Here is a 12,040-nt window from a genome sequence, read left to right as displayed (position 1 = left end):
ACAAGCATGGTATTGTAAATAATCACCCTTTTGGCCTATACTGGAAGAGTGGAGGGGGTATTGTTAGGAGTGAATTTACAGGCTGTTAAGAGTGTATGGAAAATTTGACAGATTGTTGTGTAAGTATGCAAGCATTAGGGCAGGTCAGTTCATATTAAATACCTGAAAAAGATCACAGGCAGGGGTCCTGATAGGACTCTTGAAAGCATTTCATCCTAGGAAAGAAGTGATCTGTCATTGACACATCTGTTGAAACTTGGAAGGTCAGAAAAGTATTTCAAGCGTAAGTATGTGACGTTTCTTGACAATACATGACTGTGACATTGCACACTTCCATACTGCACATGTGTCTGTTTCCTAACATACTTGCTAGCAAAGCCACAACAGGGTGTTTATCAATTTAAATTTTTTCAAATGTAGTGATTTTTCCAGGTTTTTCACATAGATTAAAAGCAAACTCCATGACCATAATGTCTTCTTGGAAAATGTGCGGTGGAAAGAACACTTTAGCAGTAAAAAAATAAAATAAGAGGCACTCGTATAAAACAAATGAACACATTTTTACACACACACTCATAATGTTGTGAGTGTATGTGGTAAATATGAAAAAATGTGTGTATCTGGTCAAAACAAAACTTGCGACACAGGCACTGAGGAAGTTGGCTGTTTGGTTTTTGGAACAACCAGAACACAACCACACAAATAAAATCAACTGTAGCTGCAAGTTTGAAGGAGCCTGCGATAGTCCAACAGTGCAGCCAATGCTGCTATGAAACGTAAAGGTGGCGCCATCTCGTGGCATTCGTGTAAAACAAGGATGCAACAGCCCGGCCAGTTGGCTTACTGGAGCACATTCTAGTTCATTATAATGGCTATAGCCTGCAGGCAATTTAGGATTGGATTAGATTACCTTGATCTAGACTGCTGTATTTACTAATGATTTGCATCCCCGTCTCATTTGTATATGTCTAAAATATACTTTTCAGCAAAAAGGAGTACTTACGTATTTTATGCGACCTTGTCTTGACAACGACTAACAACAATGTCGCGACAACGAAACTGTACAGCAAAATTTACTTTATCCTTTCTTTCACTCTCTTTTTCTTTTTTACACAATGCACACATGCTTGTTGGTGTTTTATTTCTCTGGGTTCTGACACGTGGAGCACAATCAAAGTACTCAGACACCTGCAATAAAAGCTGCGGTAGCGTTTGAAGCGCTGATGTTTGAATATGGGGTGGAAAAAAGGAATCTGTCAGACCGCAACTGCTTCCCCGATTCCATAGGTAAATAAAAGATGCAGAATCGTGAGTTAGGCAAATTGGTGAGTGTTCACCGTAGAATATTTTACAAAGGAACGGGTTAGAAGCAGTCAGAGAGGGTCACAGCGCTGATTTCACAACTGAAATTTATTTGGAAAAGGAAAGAACATATATAGAAAATATTGACTCATAAAAACTATGCACATGTACACATTTGTTACAACACAGAATGATTCATGTCTTCTCTAAGACCTTATGTTCTTCATCTAGACGAGTGTTACATGAAATACTTGTGCACTTGTTGTTAGATCTAATGAAAATGCTTTGGCTACTTCACACATGCGCTAATCAACATGTCAATATTTGATATTTGTTTTCTACAAGTGGGGCACACACAGGGCTGGGTAGTATCGCAATAGTACTTAAGAGATACTTTTGAGTGTCTGTATTGCTGTATCGAGGCACTTTTAAAAAATGTATCTGTATCTCAGTAGTGAAATACTTTCACGGCGTATCGCATGTATCGCGATACTATCCAGGACACGGATATCTTGTTAATTTTTTTTTTTTTGTAAATGAGCTGAGACGTGTTGACAATGGGGAAAAAAATTTCTGCTGTGACCTTGGCAGTCTACGGCAAGATATGCACCCACCATTTCTACATTTCTGCTGAGGGCGAAACTGACTCCTACCTTCTTGAAAGCGAGCTAGTTGCTTTGCTACTCACATCCCATGATGTGTTTGAATGATGGCCTGCTTCAGCGTGACAACAATGTTATACTGCTATATTGAATTCTAGCACAGATATTTTCATTGTGAGGAGTATTGTATACTGCACAATGGGCGCCATTTTTTAAATGTATTTCCTCATGCCAATCGAATGAGTAGCGTTTGTTTTTCTAGTTTTTTTTCCAATTTTCTTTTGCAGCACCCATTTGAAAAACTGGAGCTTATTGCGGAAGCCACAAACCACCCAAAGAGAATTTGGTGCCATGTGCCATCTACGATACTTCTTTCTGCAGAGCATTTCTGAAAAACGCCAGCATGGCCAAACAGCGATTTGAAAAAGGTCTTTTTGAGTTTCCTTTCGCATTCCTTGTTTTGTCCGTTCTTAATTCTTTCTGCCTTTTCTAAGATGTTTCTAGAAAACACTACACCTTCAACTGGAAGTTCGTTTGTTTATGGTTCCAGCACTTCGCTTGAACTATGCTCCTTCTAGCATAACTAATAGTGTTGCTGTTGAGTTCCGGATTTCAGTGTACAATGCGTGTGACTGATGCTCTCATATGGCATAGTTTTTTATTGCAACTGATATCTGTAAATATGTGGTTATTAACAATTATGTGCAGTGTAAGCATCCTTTGTAGTGCCTTATTGACACTCGGAGAATGCCGAAAATATAATAAATCAATTTCATTTGCAAGTTTCAATGTGCTGCACATAACAAATGTTTGTATGGAGTATAACTATCCCCGACATAGACAAAAATATTTTAGTATATGTATTCTGGAATACTTTTTTGTCTTTTTGCAAACGTATCTCTGAAATATCCTGTCACATGAATTACAAATTTATCTCAGTATCGGTATTTTATGCTTCCAAACCACGCATTTCGATATCTGCATTCCAGAATACTTTTTCGGGCATCTCTGCCCAGTCCTGAGCACACATCCACATGGCCTACAACGAGCTGCCAAATTAGACGTGATTTTAGCATCTGATAGCATTAGCCCATGCTCTCTTAAGCACTAGCTTATGTAATGCCCCATTTCACCTAAATATTCGCAGCTGCAAGACAGTGGAATCTCATGAACCACGCCAGTAGTGCAAGGAGCATATCTGTGGACATGACTGGAGACACATTTGTTCCCTTTCCCTGGCTGCTGACACAATGCTCTATCCACCAAAGTACACACATTATGCACTTTATTACGTGCTGAGAATGACATGTTTATGCAATAACGAGCACCAACATTTTTCAAACCATGTGCTATCCTGTGTATGTATAGGATAACTGCCTGCCTCTTTTTCTTGCTAATTTCTAGTGCACTTGAATCACAATGATAAAACTTCTCGATCTTTGAAATAAGTTTTTCCGACAAGGAGCAAATCCTTCACCCAGAAAGCCAGAATTTGCAAGGCGAGCAACTTGTGCATCAAATGCATGCGCCATAAGGTGCTCGCGTAACTTCTGAAGAGCGGCACCCAGCACAGTTGATGCAATGACTCCCTGTATGGTTTTGAGTGGCCAGAATTAAAATTTAGAATTGGCTTTATGAATCTAGGTTGGTATTGCTATATATGTGATCTTTGACGAAAGCCTGTCTTAAATCAAGAAACTGTAGCTCATCAATTTTTTGAAACTCCAAAGTGAAATGCTGACATTTCGTTTTCCTTAACATCTTTCTTTATATTAGCAACCAGTAAAGAGCAATTGTTAATGTCCAGTAGAACTAAGAAGTCATGGACATATCAAACAGCGTGTGATGATAACCAATTCAAATGCTTTTGCAGCTGCCCGTCTACATACCCAAGAAAAATATAACTAATTACAGGTATATTCATGATTCAATGCAGATATCAGATTTTTGGACAAAATTATTTCCCTTCCAAGACACAACGGTAGAATTTAGGTGGCCTGCATGAGCTCTAAAAACGACGCAATAGAGATGCCACACTGGCACTGAAACAACAACTCATCATTATCTTCTCTCATGCACTGCTCTATACACTTCAAATCTTCACATTGGGGCAAACAATAATATAAATTTTTTACGTCTATACCGCATGCATTACGGCACAAAGAAGGTTGTTCACTTAGTGATAAGATGATAGCTTCTGAGTTAGAAATTCTTAGCGGATCACAAGTCTTCAAACGCTCCGAATTTCTTTGAATATACTCTGAAACATTTATTTACCAAGTGTCTTTTTCTGAAACAACAGCTCTTAGTGGCAACATGAATCTTCACTGGAATAAAAACTGATAGTTTTTACCTTTTTGCTTTTTTCACACTTGCCGCTACATGTTCCTGATTAAGCGTTAGTAACAGGGCATAAACTTATTCGTTCAGTCACCCGCTTTGTGCATCAACACTTTTTTTTATTAATATATACCCTAAAGGCCCATTCAGGCATTATGCAGGGGGTTTTAGTTATACAATAAATTTGCAAATCAGAACATTGCCATTATAAAATTAAAGTGGTAAACAATGTAAAATACAGTTCCATAGACAAAGATGCAAAAGGAAAAAAAAATTGTGGCAGGAATGAAAACTCAATAAGAGAGACACAGCTATAGTGCAAAAAATATATATATACAGAAAATTGCCATGAAAAAAATTGCCCCCTATCTGCATATTTGACCAAAAATGTCGTCGAAAGACTATTGTATTTCGCCTGAAAAGAGTGAATAGACAGAAATATTTATTTGATGTTTTGCACGAGAAAACTGGTGAATGGGATCCTGGAGGTGTTGCGTGAGACATGAGTGCCATCTGGCGGTAATTTCAAAAAACGAAAGGATGGCCTTTGTTATAGCGAGCACGCAGCACGCAGCATGCGTGCAATCTTGGAGGCCATATTTTGTAGATTTCAAGACAGGTAGCAGCACAGTATCGTCTTAGCAAAGCGTAGGAGACTCGCCTTTCCATGCGAAGCATCGCATTGTCAGCTGCAGCGCTTAGAATTACTTATTTATACCTTTTCTAGTGTAAATAAACACAGTGCACAATATCGACGTGTTGATATTGTGCCTCAAATATGCTCAAAGTTTGCTTTTTATTGACAATCGTACAAGTATGAACGCAGAAACTTGATCAATACTGGTGGATGCTGTGGATGTGGTCGTACTTGAGCCTTTTTGCTGACAGACCAAAATTTTTGCATTGGAGTATCCCAAGCAAGACTATCATCTTTAAGGAGGAAATATATTTACAATGAAAGAAGAGTAAAAATAAGCACATACATGCACTTACAAACTCACACAGATAGGTAAGTCATATGTCCAAGAAAATATTGAATTGGTTTACAAAGGTGGCACGATCAATGAATCAAGCGATGTCGCTTGGCAGTGTGTTCCAGTGATGTGTGCTTCGAAGTAATGGTGAGTGTTTATACATAATTGTGCGTGCCAAAAAAGGGTGTATTTTGAATTGGTGATCAATATGTTTCAAAACATTATGAGGTGTGTTTGTACAAGCTTCATGAAGGCACATTTACTATGATAAAATGTACGAAAATGCAACAACAGTGACGACAGTCTGCGTTTTTCAAGAAGGGGTAATGAAAGTGAGTGCGTAATATATGTAGTGCTGCAGTTGCGAGAATACCACTTGGTGATAAATCCTGCTGCTTCATTTTATTTTAATTCTACTTAATCGATGAGATATGATTGATGTGGGTTCTAGATGATGGATGCACATTCTATCTTTGAACGGACAAGTGTAGTGTATGCTAGCATTTTAGAGGTATAGTTCACCAAGTAAAGGTTTCTTTGAATAAATCCAAGTGCTTTTGACCCCTCACTAGTTATGATATCGATGCGCTTATTCTAAGGCAGGTCAGAAGATAAATGAATTCCAAGATACTTAAATAGGGATACTTTTTCAATGGGGAGAGCTTGAATTTCATATTGACTCATTTCTGTTTTATGTGCTCTTGTAAACGTCATGGTCTTCGTTTTGGAAGTGTTAATTTGCCATGGTGACACCAAAATGCGAGTTTATTAGGGTCCAACTATAATGACTCGTTAGCTTGGGTACTGTCAATTTTTCTATAAATGATGTAGTTGTATGTAAATAATTTGATAGTAGATGACAAACCATGTCCAATTTCGTTGATGTAAATGAGAAACAAAACTGGTCCCATGATTGATCCCTGGGGAACACCAGACTTTGCATGTGAAAGTGAAGATGCATGTCCATCCACATAAATTGATTGGCTGCAGTTGCTCAGAAAATGATTTATTCAGCTTTTTTCCAAACCAGTGGCTACCTTATCATTATACATAGAGCCATCTACAGTTTAAAAGAAGCCTTCCTTGTCAGCAACCAAAACATGCAACTTAGCTTCCAGATGCGTCTCAGACAGCATGAACACCGTTGTGAGGAGTGACTAGGCTATGTACAACAAAGGCAAGCTGAAAAAGCCAGTAGGCTTTTTTTGTGAAGCTAAGTTGCGTGTTTTGGTTACCTTCATTTACGTACTCTTCTATGAACATAATGATAAAAAATACTCATGGATTTAATAACACCATCTCAAGGAAATGAAATGAGAAGACAGTGTGCTACTCTTGAAATATCTGCAATAAGTGCATAGCGGAGGACGTTTGCAGCTGCATCGCCAATAATAATAATAATAGCAATAATATTATACAAGGCAAAACATAGCCCAGCAAACCTCTTGTGATGGCAGTTCTAACATAAGCACCAAACTAAAAGGCCTTCAAGCCAAGCCGAATTTGTGGCCACGACAAATATGCACAAATTTACCGATGTGAGAAATGCTGTGCTTGGAAAGTCAGATATGATATGTGATATGTAGAAGGAACATACATCAAAATAGTGCATGTACCAACATGGAAGCTAAGGAATGCTTTAGTCAATGGGAAGAATAAGCTGCCGAGCGAACTTTCTGTAGTCTTCTTTACACTGTAATCTGCCACGAGTGTGACAACATGTCAGTCTATGAGACCTGTGATTTCAATGAAAGAGTTAAACAACACAACAGTTCAAAATGAAGTCACCAAATGATGGGTGGCCTTGGATGCCTTCGCTGAACATGCGGAATATACAGGCTTTCAAATTGACTGGTCAAGCAACCGTGTTCTGGTCGAAGAAAACAAGCTTGCATCATGCCAGCACCTGGAATCCCTGAACATTCACACAGCTGCACATATACTCAATAAGATTTATGGAACGCTGACCATATACTTTTGGTGCGCACATCACGCACCTAGTCATACTTAAATACGATGTACCTTTCTTATGGCTGTCATTCAGAACAATATCAGGTGCCTAAACATCTGTAAACTTTGTGTTATTTTGGTCGGTGCATCCTTTTGTTTGTACACTAAGAAGAAACAGTTATGCATTGCCTTTTTTTAGGCCTCTTCTAGCTGTTCACTGTCGTTGCAGTCGAAGGAGTGACTTTTTGATTATTGATCAACGGTAATGCTTATTTTTGTGATGGTGGCACAGACTGCCGCCAGTTTCCATGAATTAGCCAGGTTTTACCAAAGTTCCTGCAGTTTTCCAGCAAGGCCCCAATTCCCCGACTTTCCCAGGTTGATAGACACCCTGCACAAACAAAGATAGATGGCAGTTAACTCGCGTCCTGTTCCCTGTCTTATGCAAGTGTCATTCTGCACTTTATTACCTTGGAAGTACTTGCTGCTAGGCAGGTTGGTATAACATTATTAGGGAAAATTCTAGACGATGCGAATGTGTGATGCAGTGTAAATATTTTCTGTAGTTCAGCTGCGACCGATGCTCTTTTTCTGTGCTTTTTCATTTTTCCAGTGGTGCTTAGGCATCTATTATTTTCCCCCTTAGCTTAATTACCTCCCTGAAGCTATGCATCATCTTGCCCATTAACAACCATTGTTAAACTATTGTATGTGGCATTGTTGATGCAAAATGACCCTAGAGTATATGCTAAAGCTCCTGCAGGATCACCGGCTGAATGTGACAACCAGTTCACCATTTATAGGACCCGAAGTATTGACATTCTCAATATATCTGTTCGTACAGTGCTTCATTGGAGTCATGCAAGCTTAAAATATGGTGCTCCCACAGAGAAATTTTTCTTCCTGTGCTGTGACCAACGGGAAAACTATGTAGACAATAATGAAAAGAGATCACAACTAGGCTTAGCTGTGTGATGTCTGCCTCAATAAAAATGTAATAAATTAATGCAAGTGTGCTTATATCACCATGGTGTTGCCAGTTTATTACTACATTTGATATGAATCTCTGCTCGCTCCACCATGGTGTTCCTAAGGGTGTACCTCTGAGACAGCATTGCCAGAACTAATTTCACTGTCACAATCTTGAACTGGTGTGCAACAAGCATGCGCCAGTGCAGAGAACACAAGAGAAGTGGTCACTGCTTGCATGTTCAAGGTCGTATGCACGCACACCGGACTATGATTTTGCAGTGTCTTACATTTTGAGTGGAGTATACATCGTGATGGCGGGAGCCATCTCTGTGGTCACCAGCTAGACTGTCACAATGTGCATATTGTTGCTTCAGAAAACTGTTTACGACAAAAAAAGGGCACCGTAGAAAAAAATATTTTTAGGCTAATGTAAGGGCTTGTGGTGAGGAGACTCTCAATAGGTATATGGTGTGTCATCTTGCAATAGAGAAGCAACATTTATACCTAGTTTATGTTAGTAGGAGTCTGCTAAACATTGGCCATACAAGCTTGTGGCTAGAGAAGGATGATGTCCAGAAGATGCCCTCCTGAAATGTTAACCTGCACCGTCCTCCCTTGCCCTTCTTGGTGCACTGGAATTTTTGCCCTATAGGTACTAATTCCTTTAGTGGGTACTCTTGAAGGGCTTCTGAATAAGCTCACTCTTACCACCTGCTTTACCCGAGGGCAAATCCTACTGTTGGAACTTGTTTGCTTGGCAGAAATTTTTAACAGGAAAAGAAGCTTCACTCGTTACACAAATAAAGCTACAGCATTGCAAGATTACTATGATGTTATGTACACAGACCTCCCACATACAACTCACTAAAATGTCACCAATTACCTCTATGGTGAGCCTGATTATGCCTTAAGACAGCATGTAAGTTTCTTGATCCTATACTTTTTAATCAGTACATAAACCTTGAAAAAACAAGATCGTCACGTGCAGTGCATAAAACCAGTGCTTATAAGTGCAATGATGTCATCGGAAGCATCAGCAAAAGTAAATTCACCCTGCTGGAAAGCAAATTGTGCGTGAAGCCTGTAATTGTACTGTTAACAAAGTCTTCTCGACAACTTCATTACTTCTACTTCTGCAATTTTCATAATCCTGTCTCTTCATACCTTGCTGTCAACCCAAAAATTATTGACCTATGAGGTGTTACTCATATGACCATGCTCATTTAACATACCTGCAAGCCTCAGAGCTAACATAATAAAATTGAAGACTTTAATAAATTAATGCTCTCTGCTACTCACCCCTTCAAAAAAAATTTTTAGCATCCCCTTCAAACCTGTTTTTTTAAAGACTCAACAGGCACAGTGACGTGACTCATGAAAGGCATATCCGGAGCTTCTGGTGCAACTAAAATCTTTTTGGAGCAGCTTAAAAGCTGCCTGAAGCTTTTAAGCTAGAGCTGTTGCACCACATGTTACAGGGAACTAGTTCATGAACATATGCATGCATGTTCACTTGGACTTCTGCTCAACATAAACGTAGGCTTTTTGCATTTTTGCAGACATCCCCAATTTATATAAAGCTACCTAGCACTTTCCAGGAATTCACATGGCATTTGTAAATGACTCTGGCTTTCAACGCTAGTTTAGCTACAATATTGAATCACAGACTGGTAAGACTATTTATGCATTGTATTTACTTTCCAAAAAAAAAAGAGTCTGATTATATTAATGCTTTCATTAGTACAACCTAATAGTTCAATCTGTGGAGAAGTGGTTGCTGTCATCGTTTATGTACAGAATTGTTAGGTCCCCAATTAATGAGCACTTCATAAAAAAAGGGTTTTGTAACTGGTCCTTACTGCCAATTATTTATTATGGCTCGACAAAATTTATAGTCATGGGGGAGTAAGTAGTTACACTTGGCAAACTGTTTGACATGTACAGTCGTCGAGGTCGAGAAGCCCAGCCGAGACATACCGGAATAGTGGAACACCATGCTTTCTAGGAGAAGTAAAAGTGATTGTACAGCATGCGGTACTGCTGATAAAATTTGCCCACTGTATGGACTTAAAACTCAACCACCTTGTATGAAATATTTTGAAAGTAAACTGTAACAAATAGGACCACAAATAAAAAAAATAACTAAGTGGTCAGTTCTATATGCAGGTACTAAATTACTGTATTTTAACACAGTAAAGCAAGACTGTTGTCCAAGCACAACTAGCTCATTATTACTTTTATCTGACAATAACCACAACAGTTAGAAACTATTTGGCTGAAGTCACGTGGTAACTTTTGTAGTATAAGCGAGTTCAGATTGTTAAGAAAGTTGGTGCCCAGCAACGTTTTCAACTACATTGCACGTTCATGTCCACTGTGATAACATCTTCAAATCGCAGGGGTAACGTATGGATTTCAAGCGTATGCCATATACTTGCTCCCTGAGGGAACACAACGAAGAGTGCATGCATGCTTGACACAAATAATGAAATTTATGAAAAAGATGTAGCAGGTTTCGTCTCTTGGTGCAGATCCCTGCAGGCACTTACCTAATTCTCATCCCATTTTGCCAACAAGCAGCCCATGTAAAACGTCCGAACATGCGCTATTATGTCGGGTCATAACCAGTTTCCTCTAACCACCTTGCACTTAGTTCTGGCACGACATACGTTTCAAAGATCTATTTCTTGCAAACTGTGTGAGTAATTGTAGACCATTCTTCAACAGTTATTTTTGTGCTTACTCGATAGGAAAACATGAGCTACAAATTTTCTAAGTTTCTAAAATATGAATGGTAACTGAATTGTGAATGGTAATCTACACCCAGCCTTAGCATATTTCCTTTATAATCATTTTCAATTTGAGGCATGGCACAAATTTTGAAGTACGACTGAAGCCTCTCATATGCATGTTTCGTTTATTTGAACGTGCCATTTAACAATCTTGAATTAATCCTGCAATGAACTAACATCTGAATGCCTTGCGAATTGCCTGCCACAAAATATATTTTACTAGGTAAATTGTTCTGTGCTTGTTACACAAGCTGAATATGATGACGATACTGACTGCCGCATCGTCACTGATGAGGCAGAGGATAGCGCGTGTACAATTTAGGTGCACACACGAGGCCCAATGTCAGTGCTACATTTCCAATTTAAACACGAGCGCGCGCAATATGTATGTTTTACCGCAATACACAGCGTGCACTTCACCGCAAGGCACGACTGCCTTGCGGCACTGTTTAATTTTAAGAAGACGCTTAAGGTGGCAATTTTGAGCGAATATTTATAGTGCTCCCAGCATATCTTCAACTTTATTTCTTTTTTTTCTTTGTATACACCCACAAGAAAAGACATAGCTTAGAAAACCGATTATCGTAATCGGCGACAACATATTTAAGCCACTTAGAAAATAACGTCGTGTGAACGACTGGTAATATTCCATCGCTTCCAACTTGTGCATTTCGTATCTGTCTCACGCAGTTACGCAAGAAGAAGCTTCAATGAAAGTTTTGGCGCAAGCATACACTTCACCGAAGCGACACATCGATCCTTACGCTACACACGCACTTACCAGACATACACGTACGGCATACATCCACAAATAGCATAACACACGGTGTTCATGATCGGGCAAGTCGTTAGCACATTGCTTATAGACAGTATTACAAAACGAGACCACGTATCCATGCGCAGAGGCGGTTCTCGCGAATGCATAAGGCTCCCGGCCAAGCAAAGACCACGGATAAATAAATAACCACTGCACGGTAAAGATCCTCACAAGTTAGTGAGGAACCTTAGACCTTTCGTTCCCACCACCTAAACGTCCCCAAAAAAATGTCCAACACGGCGATTCTATCGCCGTCTATTCATACGTTTTCAGCCAAGTCAAGCCGGTTTT

The 12,040-nt window shown here is 39.3% G+C and overlaps 2 long non-coding RNA genes across 2 annotated transcripts in view; one reads left to right on the top strand and one right to left on the bottom strand.

The window, feature by feature from the left end:
- LOC142776317 (uncharacterized) overlaps window positions 1-4,256 on the top strand; it is an 87,309-nt gene extending 83,053 nt beyond the window's left edge. Inside the window, exons 2-3 of the long non-coding RNA XR_012887448.1 lie at window positions 2,192-2,332; window positions 3,052-4,256. This is a non-coding gene — a long non-coding RNA (uncharacterized LOC142776317). The remainder of the gene's footprint in view (window positions 1-2,191; window positions 2,333-3,051) is intronic.
- Window positions 4,257-5,021: 765 nt separating this feature from the next.
- Window positions 5,022-11,942, bottom strand: LOC142776318 (uncharacterized). The gene is made up of 2 exons (XR_012887449.1): window positions 11,714-11,942; window positions 5,022-7,559 (listed from the first exon to the last, which is right to left on the bottom strand). It is a non-coding gene; the product is annotated as an uncharacterized LOC142776318 (long non-coding RNA).
- Between the last annotated feature and the right edge of the window lie 98 nt (window positions 11,943-12,040).

Source organism: Rhipicephalus microplus, chromosome X, assembly GCF_043290135.1.
Source record: "Rhipicephalus microplus isolate Deutch F79 chromosome X, USDA_Rmic, whole genome shotgun sequence".
NCBI classification, from domain to species: Eukaryota; Metazoa; Arthropoda; class Arachnida; order Ixodida; family Ixodidae; genus Rhipicephalus; species Rhipicephalus microplus.
This window is presented reverse-complemented; position numbering and strand designations above follow the sequence as displayed.